The following is a 7925-nucleotide window of genomic DNA, read 5'->3' as shown; positions in this document are numbered from 1 at the left end:
AGACCAGGCTGGCCTCGAACTCACAGAGATCTGCCTGCCTCTGCCTCCCGAGTGCTGGGATTAAAGGCGTGCGCCACCATCGCCCGGCTCCAATAGTTTTTTTTATTAAGTAAGGATAATGGCTTGAGCCATTTAGTGACTCGTCAGCCAAAAACTGGGCCTGGGGCAGTAAGGCCAAAGGACATGAGTCCAAGATGAGAAGGTACAAATGCTGAAGGGCTGAGCCCGAAGGACCCTTGGGTCTGAGATGAGAAAGGCATGGGCTGCCCAGTGAAGTTGGAGGCCAAGGAACTTTGCCTGAAGGACACTTAGGTCCCAGATGAAAAAGACCTCAGTTGTGGGGAACAAGCTGGAGGTGACTGTCGGTGAAAGGGGGGTCCTCCATAGCCCTGAAGATCATGGCTGGAGGTGCTCTCGCTTCCGAGAACACCAGAAGGGTGCCAGACAAAGGTTCAGGGAAGAATTTACGCCAACCAGGAGGAAGGGGACTCACTGAAGTCGAAGCTGTGCGGTCTGTTAGTTGGAGAAGCGAAGCTTCACATATGGACCCGGTTCCAGAGTACCATCGCACCTCAGACTCTCTGAGAGCAGGAGAAAGCACCAGAAGAGCCTTTCCTGGTCAGGGAACCAATGTAGAAAAAAAAAAGGTACGAAGAGAAGTCCCGCCATGCAACAAGGCTCACATAGGGGCAGAGAGAAGGACAAAGCGCGGTCCCTGGGGACAGGAGTGGCAGAAGAGAAAGAGAGAGAGGCAGACAGAAGCTGGACAAGGCCCTAGTAAAAGAGGCACCGTGTGAAAACTGAAGCTACAACCTCGGGAGGGTTGCGGGGAAGCACTTCTCTAGGATGTTCACTGTGTATAAGGACTTAGCGACTATACCTAAAGCCAAATATATACATACAGCCAACTGGTGAAAGAGAAGCAGTTTTTCTGAAAGTATATTTCTGTCCCTTTGGGGGACAGCTAACACACAATACATACCACTTAATGTAAATTGATTTTTAATATTTAATTTTGTTCTTTTGTTTTTATTGTTCGCTTGCTTGGTGAAGTCAGGGTCTCACTATGTTTCCCAGGCTAGCCTCAAACTCACAATCCTCTTGTCTCAGCCTCACAAGCGCTGACGTAGCGGGCATACGCCAACATGGCCCGTTCCGAACGAATTCTTTAGCTTTCCTTAGAACTGTTATCGGACTATTTCTTCACTGTTGCCTTGGAGACAGATGCCTTTAACCCATTTATTTAGATCCCAGAAGCACACTGTACTGCGCTGTACTGAAATAGCATTGATAAAGAGGACACTTATCTAATGGCCTCTGAATTCCAATGGATAAAAACTAAACAAAACGCCAATGAAAACCACTAAATGTGGGGCCAGCAAGATAACTTAGTAGGCAGAACTACTTATGGCCAAGCCTGATAACCTGAGTTCAGTCCTCAGGACCCAGACAGTGGAAGAGAGAAATCACTTCTGCAAGTAGCCACGGCACATGCGTGCCCACACAGGCATAGCTGCATACATATGTAGTAATAATGAAAATACTTCAGGGGGAATACTTTTGCCTTACACTATATTGGTGGTCACTGGTGATGACCATAAAATTAAAATAAAAATTCTGCCTGCTTCTGTTTTCCAAGCACTTGTGTTAAAGGCACGGTGCTGCATACTACATTGCTATATTTATATCCTTATGTTGTGTGACAAAACTCTCCCTAGGGGGATGCGACACACACACATACTCACCCCTCAAAGTGCAGATACCACCAAAGTCCAACTTAGTGAGCCAGTGAGTTTTGTTGGGGTTACTTACAGGAATATGGGTGGCGGTTTACTTACAGGAACAGAAATGACTCCCAGACAGCTGCCTCACCAAGGTCCACCCTAGCATGGGTGACAGCTCGCAAAAGCTGGGAACTTGGGGCACACTGCACAATCTGCTGGCAGCTCAACGGGTTTGTCCAAACGCTCTTCCAGGCGACTTCAGTGGTTTCTGCTTCTTCCAGCCTGCAGCTTGGCTCTGCTCAGTCTGAGGAAAACTCCCAGTTTGTACTCTTTTCTGAGGCAGGGAGGGGCCTAGAGGATCTGGTTGGTTTCAGGCACTTCCTGGGACTGCTATGAGCTGTTTACTTTCCTGCTTGATATCGTTCATACACAATAATTTTTGTTATGCCCAAGTTTCTGGTCCCCAAATAAATTCACAGAGCTGGATTTCCGATGCAAATTACATGAGGGTTTTATTTATTTATTTATTTATTTATTTATTTGTTAGGTATACAATATTCTGTCTGTGTGTATGTCTGCAGGCCAGAAGAGGGCACCAGACCTCATTACAGGTGGTTGTGAGCCACCATGTGGTTGCCAGGAATTGAACTCAGGACCTTTGGAAGAGCAGGCAATGCTTTTAACTGCTGAGCCATCTCTCCAGCCCTTTTTTTTTTTTTGGTTTTTCAAGACAGGGTTTCTCTGTAGCTTTGGAGCCTGTCCCGGAACTAGCTCTGTAGACCAGGCTGGCCTCGAACTCCCAGAGATCCACCTGTCTCTGCCTCCCGAGTGCTGGGATTAAAGGTGTGCACCACCACCACCCGGCTACATGAGGGCTTTTAATTCAAACTCAAGTTTGGACCACACCTCCACCACACCAATGCAGTGGGTAAGGAAAACGCAGCCTTAAACTCAGGGAAGGGGCAAACTTTTAAGGGGAAACGCCATAATCAGGGGAGTTCGAGTCCTGTTGTCTTGGGATTGGGTAAGGAATACCTAGAATAAGGTAGTTTCTGAGACCATTGGTCAATTTGGGGGCACGAAAACCCAACAAAGGGCCATTAATAACTGACAAGGTATCTTCAAGGACAGGATGCCTCCTAAGACCTTCTGGACCTTATTAAATTTTATGGCCCTGCTCCCGATCTTCTTAATTGGCCATTTTTAGGGTATCTGCTCAAATCTCTGCTAAGCCAGCACATTTCTGGAGCCAGGGTCAAGGCTCGGTTATTTGCCAGGTGGCCTTTAGGAAAAACCGAATCCCTGTAAAATGAAAGCTTAATTAAATCTTTGGTCTCACATTTTCATAGGCTAAGATAATCAGATAATTTGGGCCTTGGATGTAGCTCATTGGGTGAGATCCTGAACTCAGTCTCCAACACAAGAAGAAGGGATCAGATAATTTCATATTGCCATTGGTATAGAAAAAAAATGTGTATCTGCAATCAACATTTAAATACCAACAGATAATGAAAGCAACTAGATAATAGCTTTAAACTGTGTTCTTATTATCAAAGAGTCATAAAACAAAATCACCAAGACCCCACAGAATGCCACTGTACATAGTACACACATACATGTACATAGTACACGCATGTATGGCTTGTGTGGTTTGAAAGAATGGCCCCTACAGACTCATATGTTTGGAAACTCAGTCCCCTGTTAATAGAACTGTTTAGGAAAGATTAGGAGGTGTGGCCTTGCTGGAGGAGACGTGACACAGGGGTCAGGCGTTGAGGTCTCAAAGCACCAGCCATTCCCAGTTAGCTCTCAGCCTCGTGCTTGTGGATCAAGATGTGAACTTTCAGCTACGGCTCTAGTACCACACCTGCCTGCCTCCCTGCTGCCGTGTGACCTATCATGACGGCAATGGACTCTAATCTTCTGAAACTGTTTGCCCCAAGTAAACTCTTCCTTCTGTAATGTCACAAGCCCACAAGACTGCACAGCGCGTGCACAGCTGACTGACCAATAGGCAGATCCACGGGAAGTGTATACGTACACATCCATATGGAACAACCCCATTCTGCAGAGCTGTGGGAAATCTTGTCTTTTGGAAAAGTCGCTGCCATATCTGTGGGAACCTTGTGAAGCCATGATTCTTCCCTTTGAAATGGGATTCATCCCCAAAACATCTCAGCAGAGACTTCTTCACGGGCAGTGGAGTGACCTTGCTCCGTTCCCCCACACCACAAGGCTCTGGAGCAACTGCATTGTTCTCACAGTCAAATTTACATAAAGTCAATCCCACAAAATTACCTGCTAACAGACCACATGGAAATTTCTATAGAAGACAGGCACTGAGCAGGAAGACAGCATGCCCCGCCTTTGCTAACAAAAAACCTGGGCTTCCCCAAAGCTGGTTATCACAAAAGAGACGCGATGAGGACGGGGTGGATCCAGGACTCAGGGATGGTTAGTAACTTTATCTAATGGTTTGGAATGGCAGGTACTTCCCCTTGAATGCTGGCTCTTTCCCGGGTGGTGTCACCTGTTCCAGAGCACAGCTTTGTCAGGTTCTACCTGCCCTTTTCGTGATTTTGATATGCATATTATTATTGTCCTTGCTTACGGAATTTTCCAACTACATCTGTAAAAACTAGAAGTCTCGTGGGGGTCAATTCTTCTCTTTTTCTTCTTCTCCTCAGCACCCTTTCGCTTCACTTTCTCCCGTCGTATGGAAAATAAAGAACACACAGAGGTAACGGATTTGAGCTAATTTTTACCCTCAGATCCTCGTCTGCCATAGACATCCAATTCTGAGCCCTGAGGGGTTACTGAAACTGATACTGAAGGCCCCCATACTGTAAGTTACCTTCATCACGGGATCTCGTCACTGCAATAGACCAGTAACTAAGACAAATTAACACAATTTGGGACCTCTCCCACTGGGCAATTTTGTGACTCTAATATTGGTGTGTATTTGTATAAATCTAGATGGATAATATACCAGGCTGGGTACACACCTGCACAGCGTATTGCTGCCCTGAAGACCATGGGCTATTGTAACGCAACCTTAAATGTTTGTGTTCCTAAATCTAGCCTTAGCATCATGGCATACACCTGTTCTCCCAGTACCTAGGATGCTGAGGCAGAGGCTGGTAGATCCTAAGTTCATGGCTAGCTATAGAGTAACAACACCCTGTTTCAAATAAGTAAGCTTTAAAAAAAAAAATCAGTCTGGCACTGTAAACCTAGTGAAAACACATGGCTGAAGGAGTCAGGCTCTGGGAGGGAATTGCTGCTTGTTTAGCTGAATTGGCAGACTACTGTGTGAGCATGTGTTTATATCCGTAGTCAAACGCCTTGCTCAGAGAAGCCTTGCTTTACGGCAAACAGGAGGTGTTTGGCTGTCCTAGGTGCTGAGGATAACTGACAGCTGTGTGCTCTGTCCTAAACAGAAGAGCTAGACCACGCCATCTAAGGCTCCGTGAACCCAACAGAACGGAGGCAAACGAACTTAAGAGGTAGACAACAGGAAGACCGGTGGGTGGTTAACACCATCTGGGCCCCATGCAGCCATTGCAATCACGAACTCAGCAACCAGGGTCACCTGTACTGAGCAAGCCCAAGGCTGCCCTTGCTCATTGTCAGTCTTGGGTGAGGGTTGCCTACCTGCCGGACCTTGGGCTACCAATAGATTCTGGGAGATCAGGAGCCACTGTTGTCAGTTGTGCGCATTGTTAAACCCATCTGCTCTAACTGGCAGCTCCAAATCCATGGTCACACAGACAGCCCTGGTTAAATTCAGGGGTTCACGAAGCATAACATGGCATGACCGTGGGAAAGCCGTCTGCAGGCAGGAGGAGTCTTAGCAGTGGTAGAAGGGAGGTGAGAGGCATCGGGTGGGACCAATCTGAAAGCATTATATACATTTATGAAGTTGTCAAAGAACAAATTCAATTTTTAAAAAAATTAAAAAGAAAAAGGTTTCAGTAAAAGGTTAAAGGATATTTGAAACACAAACTACCTTTTTAGTTTTATTCCCTCTATCAATTTTACAAAACTTTATCCGCTGAATCCTCTCTCCAGTCCCAGCATTGAACTCTTGGTTCTTCTGCCTCCGACTCCCGAGTGCTGGGAATGCAGGTGTGTCTGGCCACACTGAGCTTAGCGGGGTGCTGGTGAGCGACCTCAGGGCTCGCTACAGCTCCAGCCTGTTTCTGTTTCTGAACTGTTAAGATAATGAAATGCAGACAGTAGCTATGGCTCCGTGGGCCTCGGGTCCAGCATTCCCCATAGCAGAGAGCAAATGCTGCACCCCCCGACCACTCGGACAAACTCTTAGCTTTCTCGCCAGCCCTGCTTCGCTACATTTTTCCTATCCAGCCTTTAGCTTCCTCTTTTTAAAACTATCTCAAAGCTGCGGTGGTGGCTCTGAGACCAAGGGCGACCACTTTAGTGCTAGATCAGCACCACCTCCAGGCATAGACTGTCTCCAAAACAAAACATTATCTCAAGAATGACTCCATAAATGCAACCACTCCACTCAGAATTCTAGCAGCTCAGCAGCCACGTTTCATTTTGGAGGAATTCCTGTCCCGGCACGTCACACTGCAGCCTGTGTCACTGTAAACTTTCCTGGATAAAATGTGCAGGAGTTTTTCACCTCCTCCTCCTCCTCACCATTTACCCTTACATTTAACATAACATCTTTCACCTTCAGAATCGTTCACTGTTTTATTTACTGGGTTGGGGCATGTGTAGGTGCCTGGCGTGAGTGCAGAAGTCAGAAGACAACTTTCAGGAGTCCGTGGTCTGCTGTGTGAGCTCTAGAGGTCAGCGGAGGTCATAAGGCTCGGCAGGAAGTGCTGTCACCTGCTGGATCTCACAGACCCTTTGAAGATCTTAATTTGTATAGTTGAATAACGTTGGATACAACCTTATAGTATTTTGAAAATGATATTGGTATTTTTTAAATTAATAAAGAATTCATCATAATTATGGATTATTATATACTAAGAAAAATAACCTATTTTAGGTCTGAGGGATAACTCAGTCAGTAAAGTTACTACGTGTGAGAACAAGGATCTGAGTTCGATTCCCAGTACTCATAAAAAAGAAAAAAAGAAAAAAAACTGGCATAGCATAGTGTAACCTGTAACCCTGGCTCTGGGTAACAGACCAGGATCCCTGGGGCATGGCGGTCAGCTCAGTCTACTTGGCAAGCTCCAGGCTAATGAGAGACCCTGTCTGAAAACACAAGGTAGACAGATCATGAGGACTAACACTCAGGTCAACTGATCTCTGGCCTCCACATATGTGGACACGCCTGCATGCTCACTTGCACACACACACACACAAATAACTTATTTCAGCATGGAAGCACACACGTTGAATCTCTGCACATGGGAGCTGAGACAAGCAGGTTGCTGTCAGTCAGAGGTCAGCCTATTCCACATATTAAGTTCCAGGCCAGCTAGAGCTACACACTGAGGTCTTATACCAGAAAAAAAAAATGTAATATGTTGAAGTATATATATTTATAAAGTTATAGCCTCATATTTTAAACAACTTGAAGTATAAACTGCATTTTCTCTATATTTCTCCATAAAGAGAAATCTGCCCCCCCACCCTCCACACACACACACACACACACACACACACACACACACACACACACCTGTTTGTGAAGACAGATAGCCATACTACTTTATATATCATTGAGTAAAAATCATGTTCGCTTTGACTTCGTGAGACTGAGGAAAGCATTCCCGAAACTCGAGAAGAGCAGTATTCCTTTCAAGGCCATTTACTGAGTCCAATCACTTACACTAATTCCATCTTATCCATCACAACATCCCAATGACAGTTTCCTAAAAATAAACAAGAGGAGGCTTTTCAACCCCTGCTTCCAAGACAGACCAATAATGGCCGAGTGATGGAGTGATGAGTTAATGTGGACTTCAAAGCCCTGATGATTTCAAGGCCACAAGGTGCTAAGCACCACACAAAAGGGAAGAGATGCAATAAAAGAGTGTCTTGCTTAAAACATCCTCAGATGACTGTTCTGAGCTAACCAGACTACACACTTGCACTGGCAAGCCATAGTATCCTTGGATATGTGTGTTCTTTTATCTATCTATCTATTAAAAACAATCTTTTCTCATTTTACATACCTATCCCAGTTTCCACTCTCTCCCCTCCTCCCCCTCCCTCCCC

This window comes from Microtus ochrogaster, chromosome 21, assembly GCF_000317375.1.
Source record: "Microtus ochrogaster isolate Prairie Vole_2 chromosome 21, MicOch1.0, whole genome shotgun sequence".
Classification (NCBI taxonomy): domain Eukaryota; kingdom Metazoa; phylum Chordata; class Mammalia; order Rodentia; family Cricetidae; genus Microtus; species Microtus ochrogaster.
This window is presented reverse-complemented; position numbering follows the sequence as displayed.